Source organism: Mustela nivalis (genome assembly GCF_964662115.1).
Source record: "Mustela nivalis genome assembly, chromosome: 8".
Classification (NCBI taxonomy): Eukaryota; Metazoa; Chordata; class Mammalia; order Carnivora; family Mustelidae; genus Mustela; species Mustela nivalis.
The window spans coordinates 33,738,688-33,754,866 of record NC_139027.1 but is presented as its reverse complement, the minus strand read 5'-3'; the positions used below and the strand labels follow the sequence as shown (position 1 = coordinate 33,754,866).

Here is a 16,179-nt window from a genome sequence, read left to right as displayed (position 1 = left end):
GGAAAAAAGAGAACTGATCTATAGTCATTCCTAAATCCTCATACTTCTTTTGTCATGAGTAAAATCTATGAGACGGGTCTGAATTCCCAGGAAAGGAAAGATACGTTACCAGTCCAGAAGTTCCTAAGTGTGGAGGAAACATACACTGAAGCAAGAAGACCAGGCAAACTGTCTTCCATTCTTGCCCGCTATGTTACAAGCAATATAACCCAGTTCAGTCTACGTTTTCTGCTGCCTTCCCAGACAGGTCCAGAGCAAATCCCAGCTCTCTAAATCTCACAACATACTTTACATTCTGAGGAAATCCTCCTGGTCCAGATGGCCCAACACAAAGCATGTCTATGTTGGCACAAATAAAAACTTCTTAAGATAGCTCTTCTGCCCCTTTGCTCTCTTAAGTAGAGAAAAGAGAGCATGCAGCCAAAAGGGGATGAAGATACAAACAAAAACTTGGGCTGCTTTGGGAGTGGTTAAACTCCAGGCACAGACAGAAACACATGAATTAATACATGACATGAATATTCACTATAATCCTTTCATTGTTCTCAGATAACTATTTTTCTTATCTTCCTTTAATTAAGGATAAGATACCATTGCTTCAAATACAAAACTCAGTTTTTGCCTTCTGAAATAAAACATACTAAGAGTTTCTATAAACAACAGAGTTAAAACCCCCAAAGTGAATATTTTCTCTACTAGGAAATAAAATAAACAATGTGTGTGCAAAGTGGCAAGTCACATTTTCTTTTTTCCTTTTTGTTTTGAATAAAATAAAATCCACTTGAACTGTAAAGAAATTACAAGAATTTTCACTTCTCAATGAAACTTTAGTGTTTTGAAACTTAAGTGTTAAAACATGGCTGATTCATTATAACCATTTCACTAAACTAAGATGAATTAACAATGAGAATATTTTTCATAGTTCACTAATTTTCCAAATTACTGCAAAATAATACAAGTGCACTAAAAAGTAACCTATAATAATCAACTGGCTGGATACTCCAATTTTAAACTGCTCAGGCTTAGAATAATGTAAATGTACAAAGGAATTCAAATTATAAATATCTTTACTCTGTCTTACAAAATCATGCAACACCAACTGAAAGTTAATGAATGCGGTATGTATTTATTCTTTTGATCAATTACTTCTAAAGCTAATCAAAGAACAAATTCATGGAGGTAAGTGTCAAAACTAAGCTACTGGAGGTTTATCTCTTCAATTTGTTGGTTTTAAGCTATATATTTATAATTGAGAAAAGGAAATTTAAATCAACCCAAAGTAAAACAGAAACAACATGACTGGTATAAACACAAACACCCCAAAAATACTGTGAAACGGATAAAGCCTAAACCAAATTGAACATTATGAACTGTACTACAAAGACTGAGTCAAGGATAAACAGAAAAGCTTATAAAAGATGGAAAAACAAAGCAAAATAATCCAGATTTAACATTTTCAAAAAGCCTTTATGGAAAAAAGTGGGAGCCATCAAAGGAGTGTTTCCTCAAGTGAGGCTTGGGAAAGTACTTCTCTTTCAAATAATAACTGGTACAGATTCATCAAAATATAGGAGCAGTGTGAAAGATTAACAGGAGTCAAGTGGGTCAGGGAGTGTGCAATGTGTGTGAAGCAAAGGACATTTAGGACAGATCACATCGGCAGAATAAAAGCAGACAGAATGAGAAATATAATGATAGAAAAGAAATGTGGTATGCCTGGCACAAACTAGAAAGGAGTTCAAATTCTTGCAAAGACCCCTGAAAGACTCTGTGGCAGAATTTTTGTTACATTTTTCTTCAATCTCCAGACAAACCTAAGACTTTAGTTTTATAACCAAGTTGTCAACTACTCTTCTTTACAATACATGTAGCACAATTAAAAGATAGTTCACAGTCTCCTAATATTAGAGGAGCTGTACGAAGTTCTGTAACCAAGTGCTTTCTAATACAAAACCAAAAGGCTCCTCTTACACATCACAGTGTATGGGGCTTCTTTTCACCAACTCCCACTTGCAGATCACTACTAATTTGTAGATTATACACCTTGGCTTTCCTTTCTTCTCAAATCAAAATCTCATTGGAGGCCAGAAAGAATACTTTCTAATCTCAGTTTAGTTTCTATGCTCAAGAATCATCTTCTCTCTTTATTATTACAGTCAAGTATCTTTTCCAATAGCCTATTCATTCATTCAAGTATACAAAGAATATTTTCAAGATGCTGAAACAAATAAAAGTTTTACCAGAAACCTTCCCACTAGAAATTAGAAATGAAAGGACAGATTTAAGAAAGACAGAGAATTGATGGAATATGGTCCTTGATTAGATGGGAGATTAAAAAATAGGATAATCCTGGGTGCCTGGGTGGTTCAGTCAGTTGAGTGCTGACTCTTGATTTTGGCTCAGGTCATGATTTCAGGGTTCTGGGATCAAGCCCCCTGTTTGACTCCACACTCAGCACAGAGTCCGCTTGGGATTCTCTCTGCCTCTCACCTGGCTCACACACTCTCTCTCAAATAAATAAATAAAAATCTTTTTAAAAATAAAATAAAGAGGGACCTGGGTGTGGCTCAGTGGGTTAAAGCCTCTGCCTTCGGCTTGGGTCATGATCCCAAGGTCCTGGGATCGAGCCCCACATAGAGCTCTCTGCTCTGCGGGGAGCCTGCTTCCTCCTCTCTCTCTGCGCCTAGTTGTGATCTCTATCAAATAAATAAATAAAATCTTTTTAAAAAAATAAAATATAAAATAAAAATAGGATGATCTCTATGGTTCTAATTGGACAAAAGAGTAAATGTTTAAGGTAACCGTGAGATAGGGATTAAAGTAAAAGCAACAAGATGGGGAATGAGCAAGTAGAATGATAAGCAGGTTTTGGAGGTTTGACTTCAGGGTCTGAGTTTGAGGTCGCTGTAACAAAAGTATAACTAGATCCTGGTCTTAAGATAGAGGTCTCAAGGGGTTCTTGGGTGGCTTAGTCTGTTAAGCAACCGACTCCTGATTTCGGCTTAGGTTGTAATCTCAGGATCCTGGGATCAAGCACTGCATGGGTGCCACACTCAGTGGAGAGTCTGAGGATTCTCTCTCTCCTCTCTTGCCCCTCGCCCTGTTCACCCTTTCTTTCTTTCTAAAATAAATAAATCTTATTTAAGAAAAAAAAGAGGCCTAAACTACGAGGTATACATTTGGGAACTATATTAGAATATAATTGCTAGCTAGAGTTGTAAGGATTGAGATTTGGAGTGATAAGAAAATAGGGCCAAGGTATTTTATGTGCAGCCAGAGAAAAAGAAACCTACAGAGAATACAGGATAAAAACTGTCAGGAAGGTAGTCATACATGAACAGACATTTCTCCAAAGATGACATAAAAATGGCCCAGAGACACAAGAAAAAATGCTCAACATCAGTTGAAATCAGGGAAATACAAATCAAAACCACAATGAGATACCACCTCACACCAGTCAGAATGGCTAAAATTAACAAGTCAGGAACTGACAGATGTTGGTGAGGATGCAGAGAAAGGGGAACCCTCTTACACTGCTGGTGGGAACGCAAGCTGGTGCAGCCACTCTGGAAAACAGTATGGAGGTTACTCATAAAGTTGAAAATAGAGCTACTCTATAAGCCACCAACTGCACTACTGGCAGCCATTTAGCCTTTGGCTTGGGATGGAGCCCTGAATCAGGCTCTCTGCTTGGCGGGAAGCCTGCTTCTCCCTCTCCCATTTCCCCCCTGCTTGTATTCCTTCTGTCACTCTTTCTCTCTCTGTGTGTCAAATAAGTAAAATCTTAAAAAAAAAAAAAAAAAAAGGAAAAGAAAAAACTTTTTTTTTTTTTTTTAAAGTGGAGCCCAGGGGCGCCTGGGTGGCTCAGTGGCTTAAGCCTCTGCCTTCAGGTCAGGTCATGATCTCAAGGTCCTGGGATTGAGCTCTGCATCGGGCTCTCTGCTCAGCAGGGAGCCTGCTTCCTTCCTCTCTCTCTCTCTGCCTGCTTCTGTTCTGTCAAAATAATAAATAAAATCTTCAGAGAAAAAAAAAAAAGTGGAGCCCAATGTAGGGTTTGAACTCATGACTGAGATCAAGACCTGTGCTGAGATCAAGAGTCAGAAGCTTAACCCACTGAGCCACCCAGATGCCCCACTTAAATAAATAAAACCTTAAAAAAGAAAAAGAAAATACAGCCCAAAGAATGAGCCTTAAAAAGGGACCACTGTTTTATCTAAGAAGGAAGGGAAGAAGATGAAAGCAGGCACAGATGTTTGCTCTATACCTACAGTTTTAATCTAATAAAGTAGAAAAGGTCACTTGCTGGAAAGAGCTGGTTAAAGAGATGTAGAGCTGAGTATGGAAAGTTTACACCATCTGATACACCACAGCACAGGATATTGTTATTATCTTTTAATAAAGTTACATTCTAGGGGCACCTGGGTGGCTCAGTGGGTTAAGCCTCTGCCTTCGGCTCAGGTCATGATCCCAGGGTCCTGGGATTGAGCCCCACATCGGGCTTTCTGCTCTGCAGGGAGCCTGCTTCCTCCTCTCTCTCTGCCTGCCTCTCTGCCTACTTGTGATCTCTGTCAGATAAATAAAGAAAAAATCTTTTAAAAAAATAAATACATAAATACATAAATAAATAAATAAATAAATAAGGTTACATTCTATATTCCTAACTAGACTGCAAAGTTCTCTATGGGAGAAGCTATTTCTTTTTTATTTCCCTCTACACCTGTAAAGCACCACAAGCAGTGGTAACCCTCCAAATACTGGTTGATTTATTGTCAACACAATGTAGAATCAGCAGCGAAGACAGGATAAAACAAGGGGTGAGAAAGAAACCTCTTTTACCTTAGTGACATGCAGAGTATTGGGGATGCTTTAGAAGAACAAAATCCCCACCTGAGAAGGTTCATGGGGCTGGGAAGAGAATGTGGAAGAAACAATCTTGGTCAATGACTGAAAATGATAGAAATGAGAGAAAAGACGGGTTATCTCTCATTACCCTAAATATTTCTCCTTTTGGTTTCTTCTTTCTCTGACTATCCCCTTTTCCTGTTTTGTAGCTGACTTTGGAGATTCTCTGTCTTGCTCTCTTTCCCTGCCTTTCTTCCCCTCTTTGCCACAATATACCCCAAACAAATATATATATAAACAATATACCCCAAATATTTTTGTTACTGCTCTCATAGTTTTAGAGATTTAGCCCAATCAAGAGGTTAGATATTTATGCACTGCAAGGCCTCAACCCAGGACTCCAGACAACCTTATTTCACTAGAATTTTCCTTTTATGAGTAAATAAGCTAAAATGTCTATATCTCTCATAAAACAAAACAAAACCTACTTGATTTCCCTCCCTGAATACTCAGACTAACTCAGTGTTTCTTTGTGTATTTAGTCCTGAACTCACTCATTCACATTTTATTTCTCCCTTTTCCCCCTGCCACCTATGCCTCCTGGTAAATCATCAGCCCTTGGCAGAAAATATTATATCTGTCTTGCTTTAGGAAAAATATTCTCCATCTGAGACACCTGAGTGGCTCAGTGTGGTTAAGCCTCTGCCTTCAGCTCAGGTCATGATCTAAGGGTCCTGGGATTGAGCCCCGAATCAGGCTCTCTGCTCAGTTGGGAGCCTTGTTCCCCCCCGTCTCTGCCTGCCTCTGCCTACTTGTGATCTCTCTCTCTCTCTGTCAAATAAATAAATAAAATATTATTTTAAAACAATTCTCCATCTAAATCTTCATTAACAATATTGTTCTTGGCATATGAAGTTCATATGTAACTAAAAACTTAAATTTAATATGCAAATAATGGTTAAGAATATAGGGTTGGGGGTGCCTGGGTGGCTCAGGTCATGATCTCAAGTTCAGGGTCCTGGGACCGAAACCCTCACTGGGCTCCACGCTCAGCAGGAAATCTGTTTCTCCCTCTCCCTTTGTCCCCCACCCTAGCTTGAGATTTTAAGATTTTTAAATCTTAAAAAATATATAGATAGATAGATAGATAAATAGAACTGGATTTAGACTAACCGGATTCAAACACTGGCTTCACCATTTACTAACTGTACAACTCTGGTCAAATTTCTTAACTTCTCCACACATCAGTCTCTTCATCTTTAAAATGAGGCTAAGAGCACCTAACATAGAAAACCACACAGAATTAGCTAAATCATTAAAAAGCATTTAAAAATAATAGCAAAATAGTGAGTCTTATAAATGTCAGCTATTACTAAAATCATTAGTAATGTTCAAAAATAAAGGCCTGGTAAACCCACACCTAGACTGCCTAAATTCTTTCTTTCTCTCTCTCTCTCCCTTTCTTCTTTTATGGAATGCTTCACGAATCTGCATGTCACCCTTCACAGGGGCCATGCTAATCTTCTCTGTACTATTCCAATTTTAATATTATATGTGCTGCTGAAGCGAGTACTATATTGCTTAAATTCTTAATGATCAGTAAGATTTGCAGTGTCAGGTACCTAAGCAGTAAAGATTTACTTGAAAGTCTCTGAAAAGTCAATAAAAGAGATGTTACATTATTTCACTAATCACTAATTCACCCAGTTCCATTTCATCAACAGAAAGTTAAAAAGACTAAGTTTTAATTAGCAGAAAATATTCAAAACAACACAAAGATACACATTATTTAGGGGTGCCTGGGTGGCTCAGTGGGTTCGGTCTCTGCCTTCAGCTCAGGTCGTGATCTCAGGGTCCTGGGGATCGAGCCCCACATCAGGCTCTCTGTTGAGCGGGGAGCTTGCTTCCCCCTCTCTCTGCCTGCCTCTCTGCCTACTTGTGATCTCTTTCTGTGTCAAATAAATAAAATCTTAAAATACATATATATATTATTTATTTGATAATCACTTCTAACATTTAGTGAACTTCTAATTATATGCTATTTGTTTTGGCATTTGAATAAGATGGTCTCCAAACCTAAAAAGCATGGAAGAATGGGGGAGCAAGAAATGTAAACAAATACAATAAAGTATAATATAACACTTGCCCTCATAGATTTATACAGAAAATAGTGGGACCCCAAAAAAGGAAGTCAGTCAATTTTTAATGGGAGGGGGAAAAATGAAAGTTTGGTCTGTGGAACAAGCAATTTGAAAAAAATACCAATGAGAATTTTTCTAAAGCAATGCAACTAGACAGCTATATAAACCTATAAACCATTAGGCAAAAATATAACTTCTAAATAATAAAATTAACCCAAACGATATGATTGTAAGCCACGTATTAAAATCTAAATAAGCTCTAAGTATATGATACTTTTAGTCTATTTTTAAAAGTAGGTAGCATCATTGCTTTAAAAACACCAAATTTTTAGCTTGCTGCAAAATATTTATTCATTCTACTTTTTACTGAATGATTGACCACCTTGTCACACACTATGTTAAATTCCAAGGACACAAATTCAATTTAGTTCTTCCCACTTCAAAAAGGAAAAATTTTTAAAGGCACAACTTGGAAAAAGATACTGCAACACACACAAGAAGTATATAAATACCAATAAGAAAAGATGTCGACCTGAAAAATGTAAAGATGATGAATAAGCAAGCTTCTTTGTAGGGAATGAGGGAGGATGGATCAACGTTACTAGCAATTAAAAATACAAGTTAAGGGCACCTGAGTGGCTCAGTGGGTTAAGTCTCTGCTTTTGGCTCGGGTCAGGATCCCAGGGTCCTGGGATCTAGGCCCGGTCCGGCTCTCTGCTCAGCAGGGAACCTGCTTCCCTGCCCCCACCCCGCCTGCCTCCTCTCTGCCTACTTATGATCTCTCTCTCTCTCTCTCTCTCTCTCTCTCTCTCTCTCTGTCAAATAAATAAATAAATAATCTTTAAAAAAAAATACAAGTTAAGGGGCACCTGGGTGACTCGGTTAAATGCCCCATTCTAGATTTGACTCAGATCATGATCTCTTGGGATTGTGAGACAGAGTCCTGCGCCGGCTCCATGCTGCTTGGAATTCTCTTTCCTCTGCCCTTGCCCCTCTGCCCCAGCCTCACTCATGTGTACATGCTCTCTCTCAAAATAAATATATTTTTAAAGAAAGTACAAATTAAAATCACAAGCTATGATTTCATATCCCTTAAATAAGCAAAAACTATAAATTCTGGCAATACCAAATGTTGGCATGGGAACTCTTATATATTTTGAAGGTAAGTGTACATTAATAAACTACCTGAAAGAATAATACAGTGAGATTTATTAAATATTAAGGTACATCTTCTCAAAGGATAGGAAAGTTTTACTGACAAAGTAATTTTTATTAGTAAGGCAGAGACAGTCTTCTCCATAATCAGTGGTGCATTAATTTTATGACTCTATTTCTCCATGGTTACAGAAAGAGAATAAGAAGGAGAAAATAAGGAAGATAACTTTAAATTTTTATTTAGTGCCAAATTGGGAGAATTCAGCATTTCATGGTACTTTATTTTTTAAGATTTTTTTTTTAAAGATTATTTATTTATTTGTGAGAGAGAGGGAGAGAGAGGGAGAGAAAGCGAGCGAGCACAAGTAGGCAGAGTGGCAGGCAGAGGTAGAGAGAGAAGCAGGCTCCTTGCTGGACAAGGAGCCCAATGCAGGACTTGATCCCAGAACCCTGGGATCATGACCTGAGCTGAACGGAGTGGCTTAACCGACTGAGTCACCCAGGTGTCCCTCATGGTACTTTTTGATTCGAGATCTTTGCTTATCTATAGTGATGGTCCGTCCTCAAGCAGACAGATATGATACAGATCTACAATGAAGACTAGAAACATACTTCAGAGAGAAAGTAAGGGACTAGTCAGAGTTCTAGGCGAGGACAGGTATGTTTACATCTTCAGAAAACCTTTCCTATTTCCACAATAAGGAATATTTTTTAATAAGTCAGTAACATGTTGTATTCAAAGGATTTGATATTGTTGGATAAGGAACTGAGACACAGAAAAAAAGATTATTTTCCAAGCTTCTACCATATACCCAACACTATGTTAGGTATATGGTAGGTTAATGCAAAAATAAAAAATTATGCAAAAATTTTTAAAATGCAAAAAAAAAAGGGCACCTGGGTGGCTCAGTGGGTTAAGCCTCTGACTTTGGCTCAGGTCATTATCTCAGGGTCCTGAGATCGAGCCCCACATCGGGCTCTCTGCTCAGCAGGGAGCCTGCTTCCCCGCCTCTCTCTGCCTGCTTGTCATCTCTGTCCATCAAATAAATAAATAAAATCTTTTTTTAAAAATGCAAAAAAAAAAAAAAAAAAAAAAAAAAAAAAGCAAACCAAAAGCATTAACATATGAGAAAGATAAATCAAATTGAATTTATTGAAATCAAAGAAATTTATCACTTAAGAGAAAGTAAAATCATTCAGTTCAGCAGAGAGAAAGCATTTCATGAAATTTAATACCCATCAAAACAAAAACACTAAATAGAAGGGAACATTTTTTATCCAATTTAAAAAGGCACTATAACAGATCATATTTTCTGTGTCTCTCACTCTTGCTAGCTAGACACACACATACATTAACATATATATGCTGTTCTTACAATGACTGACAGATACTCCTTTCACCCAAAAGAAGAGTCTGCATTCCCTTCTCTTGTATCTGGGTGGGATCTGTAACTACTCCAACCCAAATATGGCAAAAGAAATGCTTTTATGACTTCTGAGATGAGGCTGTAAAAAGGATACAGCTTCTACCTGGCTTTCTCTGCCTTGGGAATGCTCGCTTTAGGAGAAACCAGCTACCATGCTGTGAAGCAGCTCATACTAGCCCATATGGTATACCACCTGAAAGGATTCAGATAGACAGGAAAGGAGGCTCCCTGCAAATAGTCAGCATCAACAACCAGACATACGAGTAAATGAGCCTTCAGATGGTTCCTTCCCTACGCCTTTGCATCTTGCAGTCAAGGCTTCAGACAACACAGAGCAGAGACAAGTGTTCCAACGGTGTGACCTATCTAAATTCCTAATCCACAGAACTATGACCATAATAAATGGTTGCTTTATGCCATTAAATTTTTAATGGATTATGTAGCCGTAGTAAGTGCAACAGGCATATATCAAAAATTTTAAAACTACTCCATCATATTCAATGTTGAAATACTGAAAGCTTTCCTTTTCAGATAAGGAACAAAATAAACAAGGATATCTATTCTCACAACTTTTATTTTATACTGCAATCCTGCTCAGTTCAGTAAGACAAGATAAATAAAGATTAAAAAGAAATAAAACTATCATTCACAGACAATATGATTATGTATATAAAACCCCCCAGAATATATAGACAGCTGATTAGAATAGAGAGCACAAGGTTGATGGATATAGACCAGCACACAAAATCAACTATATTAATATACCCTAGCAACAAAAAAGGGGAAAAAAATGACTTTAAAAGATCATTATAAGAGCACTAAATTATATATATATATATATATATATATATATATATATATATATATTACATATAATACACACACACACACACACACACACACACCTGTAATAAAAATGACAAAGCAATGTTCAAGATGTCTGCACATAAAACTAGCAAATGTTGTTAGGAAAAATTAAGGACCTAAGTAATTAGGTAAATATACTGTGTTCACTGATTGAAGACTCAATGAAAATAAACCACTTTCACCCTGACTGAATGCAATATGGAAAAAATTCCAACACTTTGTGTGTGAGTATGCATAAATGTGTTCATTGCATGGAATGTGGTACCTTTATTCTAACTTATACAGAAAAATAAAAAGTCAAGAATAAGTAAAACCCTCTTGAACAAGAGGAAAAAGGTAGGCATACTCGCCCTACTAGGTATCAAGAGACTTACTATGAAACTATAGTAATTAAGACAAAGATAGACAATTAAGAACCATGGAACTGGAAAGAGAATCCAAAAAATAAACACACTCACATACAGACCAAAGGCAGTACTTTAGAGATCCAGGGAAACAAGACTCATGCCAGTAAATAACGCTGGGTCAAGTGGATCTCCATATATGCTGGAAAATGAAACTTGACCCTTTCCTCACAGTATATACAAAAATTAATTCCAGGAGGACTACAGATGTAAATATGAAAGACAAAACCATAAAGCTTTTAGAAGATACTTTAACAAAATACAGAAATCACTACTGATAAAGGAAAAGATTAATAGTGGGACCAATCTTACAACTGAGAATGTGTACTCATAAAAAGATACCATTAAAAGTGAAAAGGCAAGCTGGAGTAGGAGAAAGTAGTTGGAACATAACGGATAAAAGAATTCATATGCTGAATATACAAATAATACTTATAAATCAATTAGGAAAAGACAGTCACATACAAAAATGAGTAAAAGACCTGAAAAGGAACTTTCTACAAAAGAGGATATTCAACTGGCCAATATATGAAAAGGTGCTCAATCTTATTAGTAATCAAGAAAATGCAATTTGAAAACACAATAAATACACTACATACTCATTGGATAGCTTAGTTGGCAAAGATGTTGAACAACATGAAATCTTAGAACTCCTTGTGAACCGTATACTATACAGCTACTATGGAAAACTACCTGTCATTATTTATTAAAGTGGGATAAACACATTCCCTACAACTCAGCAATTCCAATTAAGATTACACTCAACAGAAATATGTATAGACATGTACCAAAAGATATGTACAGGAATCAGAGCAGTTTTAACAGTCAGACAGTAGAAACAAACCAAATCCATCAATATGAGAACAAATAAATTGTGGCATATTTATATAACAACGTATCATTCAGCAATGACACTGAATCAACCATGCTACATAAAACATGGGTGAATCTCAATACTGAGCAAAGGAAACCAGGCACAAAAGAATATGTGCTTTATGATTCTACTTATATAAAGTACAAAAACACATACAACTATAAAATATTGTCAAAAATCAAGATAGCAGGGGCGCCTGGGTGGCTCAGTGGGTTAAGCCTCTGCCTTCGGCTCATGATCTCAGGGTCCTGGGATCGCACATCGGGCTCTCTGCTCAGCAGGGAGCCTGCTTTCCACTCTCTCTGCCTGCCTTCTGCCTACTTGTGATCTTTCTCTCTCTATCAAATAAATAAATAAATAAAAATCTTAAAAAAAAATCAAGATAGCAGTTTTTTTGGAGATGTGAGAGGGGTAATAATTGGGAGCATAGGAAAGGGGCTCTTCTAGGGTGTTGGGTATGTTCGCTCTCTTGACCTGGATTATGATTACATGGGTTATATGGCAATAAAATGACTTTAAAAAACATTTGTTTTTTAATTTAAGACTGTATTTAGTTTATTTTTGAGAGAGAGAGAACAAGAACAAGCTTGACGGGGGGTGGGGGGAACAATCAGACTCTGCTGAACGCAAATTCTGATGGGGCGCTTGTTCTCATGACCTAAGATCACTGCCCAAGCAGGAACCAAGAGTCAGATGCTCAACCAACTACATCACCTAGGTGCCCCTAAAAGGTTTTTAAATGTAAAGCTCATGTCTCTCTCTCTCTCTCTCTCTCTCTCTCTCTCTCTCTATATATATATATATATATATAAAATACATATACTGTTGTGCTAGTTACGAACACTACAAATCCTATGTAAAAAATAGAAATTTGAAAAGTATGGATAAAAATGAATACCTTAGATATCTTCCTAATAACAGCAATTGCTTCATACTTTCACTAGTCTGTTGTGTGTCTGTGTGCTGGAAAATAACTGAAAATAGCATACTTACTTACATCTTCCAAGTGAACCAAGTATTTTAATCTTGTGGTTATAATTTTTTATTACTTTCACACATTCCCATATATTGCCTCATTTTCCAAGTGGGATTTAATCACCAAGATGCTTATTAATATTTGAATTTTAGGCAGGTCTAGAGTGGTGAATATTATTAAGACTTGACAAACTTTTTTGTTTTGGTAACTAAAAAGATTTTGGTTAATATTTTAAATCATAATATATATATTTTTAGAGAAAGATTCAAACATTTCAAACAAGTCTTCTAAGTAATTTTGATTTTGGGGAGATGATTTCTTATCAGACCTGAAGAGATCACTAATTTTAAACCTGTAATGTTTGAGCTTGAGCCTAAAATAAAAGATTTGCTGTGCCATTTTCTCTTCTCCTGTTTATTAACATAACTCTGGTTTCTTCAAAGAATTCTTTGTTAAGTCACCTATCTATTTTGTGAGAATCAGATAATATAATAAGCAAGCACACTTAACAGGGTACAGGTAATGGTAATATAATGCAGCACATGCAGAATGAATGAAAGAGGCCCACTGTAAATTGGGAACTCCCAATCCACCTTAGGTGATAGCTGACTGACAGACTGAGGGAACATTTTAATCATTTTATTCAATGTTGGTAAGACATAATTTCTTTCATTTCATTTAAAAAGTAAATACAAAAATTCCAGTATTTTTTCATGCACTGCACCACCAATAAATCATCTTACACATTGCACTATGAAGACCCCTTCGAGGGCAGCAGGGAAATGGCCAGATCAAATGGGCAATTTAAGTAGCTCATACCCTGGTGGCTAAATGGAGGGATGGACTTAAGGCAAAGGAAACTGCTGAAAGATCAGACTAGAAGCTAAGAAATAGCTAAGAGGTTAGAACTGTGCAGATCAGACATAATGGTAGCCTAAATAAGGCAGTGGCAATATAAGTAAAGGGATAAAATATCTTTCTGCCAGTGGTAGAGCTAATGGATGGCTTTATCCTCCCCATTCCTTATCTCAATCAGCCTCTTTATTCAAGATACCCAAAAAGCAATTTTTTTCAATTAACTATATATATTTGATATGAACAACTGATATTTTTTCAATTCTGTGTGCCAAATGCATATATTAATAAGATTTTTAGACAATTTTGCTGCTCTGAATGACCTATAATATACCGCATAAGGGAAAATACTGCGATCACTGAAAAACCGCTTCAAAACATAGCTTCAAAACATCCCTCCACCCACCCCCAAACCACACACAAATTGCCACCCCTAAGCCCTTCTTATATAGAAATTTTGAAGCAGCTCCCCCTGGCCACAAAGAAATTTCAAATGCTCCTGTATCAAAGCAAAACAAAACCCCAAACACATAAACATACATATGATTTTTTTAAAAACTTTATGTTAAATGCAATCTATCATTTTTTAATTCGTGAAAAGTTAAAAGAAAAATCAAATACAAAAACTAAAACAGGTTAAAGGTTTGCAGAACTTGGAGAATTTTATAGAAGGCCTTTTCAAAAGATATTCATCTATTTCTTTTCTTTTCCTTTTTAATTTACTTATTTGACAGAAAGAGACACAGCAAGAGAGGGAACACAAGAAGGGGGAGTGGGAGAGGGAGAAGCAGGCTTCCCACTAGAGCAGGGAGCCCAATGTGGGGCGGGCTCAATCCCAGGACCCTGGGATCATGACCTGGGCCTAAGGCAGACGCTTAATGACTGAGCCACCCAGGTGCCCCAAAAGGTTTTCATCTATTTTCTTATGAAAAGGGGCACTTCAACAGATGGGGTTTCTACTATAATTAATCAATTCAGGATCTACAACTAAACTTATTCTTAGCTTCAGAATTCACCCTTCTAAGTTTATTGTGAGTTCCTCACTGTCAAGAGCCATCATTGTTTAGATGTCACTGATAAACTAGGCAAATATGTCTCAGTAAATTTTTAGGAATACATATAATAAACATTACCCAAATGTATTATATCTCTATTAAAATTTTTCATTGACTTTGAAAAGAAAAAGAAGAAATCATTACCATCCCATAAATTGAAATCCAAAACTCAAATATTCTTACTGTCAAATAAAGCATCCCCAAAATTTAAAGAACCACCCATGTACTTCTAGTATGGAATTTTACTGTGCTGTCTGAATAGGAACCAAGTATGAAAGGCTGACACCAAAGTAAATATGATGGGACAAATATAATTCTCCTTTCCTCCAGCCTTCTATTCTCTTCAGACCAATTCTCTTCAACCATTTATGAGGAGGATTACTACTTGAGATTACAAGTAGTAATCTCAAGTGTAGAATACATGGGATGTCCTGAAGCCCACTATATAGAAGATGGTATAATCTGGATCACTTCAGATCTTAGACCCATAAAGTAATCCCACGATCAACCTAACATTCTAGTAATTTTCCAAAAAATGGGATAAACAGACCCCAGATAAAATTTCCCATGTCTTTCCCAAAGTAACTCTACATATTCAAAATTCAAATCAAACCCAGACCATTTTTTTTTTCATTTCATTTGGCCATAATATTTGTTGGTACATCGGATACTTGGGTATATATTCCCAACAATGAAGGTCAAGCAATACCTAACTGCTAATTAAGACAATGTATATATGCACACACAAACACGACCAAACATACAGAACTATATTTTAAGACTCCCCAGAGAGCTTTTTTTTTTTTTTTTTCATGAGCAGAAAGCTCTGTTTAGGTCTGTATTATGTAAATAACTTAATTCAAGCACAGTGAAGCCTAAAAGACAAATGTTAGCTTTCAAGTATCTATAGTTACTACATGAAAAATAGTAACCATCTGCTCCCACAGAGGGCCGAACAAGATGAAATATACTCGATGTATTAAATGAAGAATGCAGGTTAGATAAGTTTGTTTGTATGTGTGTGTATATATATATATACACACACATACATACATACATACATACATACATACACAGAGAGAGAGAAAGAAAAGGTTAATTCTAGGAAGAATGAATCTTGACAATCAAGAACTGCTTTCTCTAAAAAATCGAATAAAACAATACACTCAACTGCCTTGATGGGTTCAGTAGAATCTCGTATCAGTGTAGGAGGACTCAAAAAACTATCTTCTGTAAGACTGTATCCCTACAATTACAGAATTCAATTTGTTTGAACTAGCCTATCTAATTAGCTAATTATGCTAAAGCTAGGAGAAAAATTTAAAAATACCACATACATAAGTATACATTGTATTAGCAAGTGGTAATGTACTGCATATTGCTTCTTAGAGTTCACAGAAGTTCCACAACAAACAGGAGTAAAATTCAGAGTAAATACACATATCTAGTCCTTGTACTTGATATCAAAGGTTTATAATATGCTTAAAATTGCAGGTAAACCATAAATAAGAAATTTACTCAACCCAAGTCACAGAATACCTGTCAGAATGCTGGTGGTAAAAATGAAAATTTACATGACAAAA

General features: G+C 36.4%; 1 protein-coding gene across 5 annotated transcripts in view; it reads right to left on the bottom strand.

The window, feature by feature from the left end:
* Positions 1-16,179, bottom strand: part of EML4 (EMAP like 4) — a 155,958-nt gene that overhangs the window by 96,863 nt on the left and 42,916 nt on the right. Inside the window, exon 1 of one of the 5 annotated variants that reach the window (XM_082743284.1) lies at positions 4,837-4,918. The exons of the other annotated variants lie outside the window; for them this stretch is intronic. The gene's annotated coding sequence lies outside the window, so the exon portion shown is untranslated. Of the gene's footprint in view, positions 1-4,836; positions 4,919-16,179 lie in introns of those variants that run through there. 5 annotated transcript variants of the gene reach the window in all.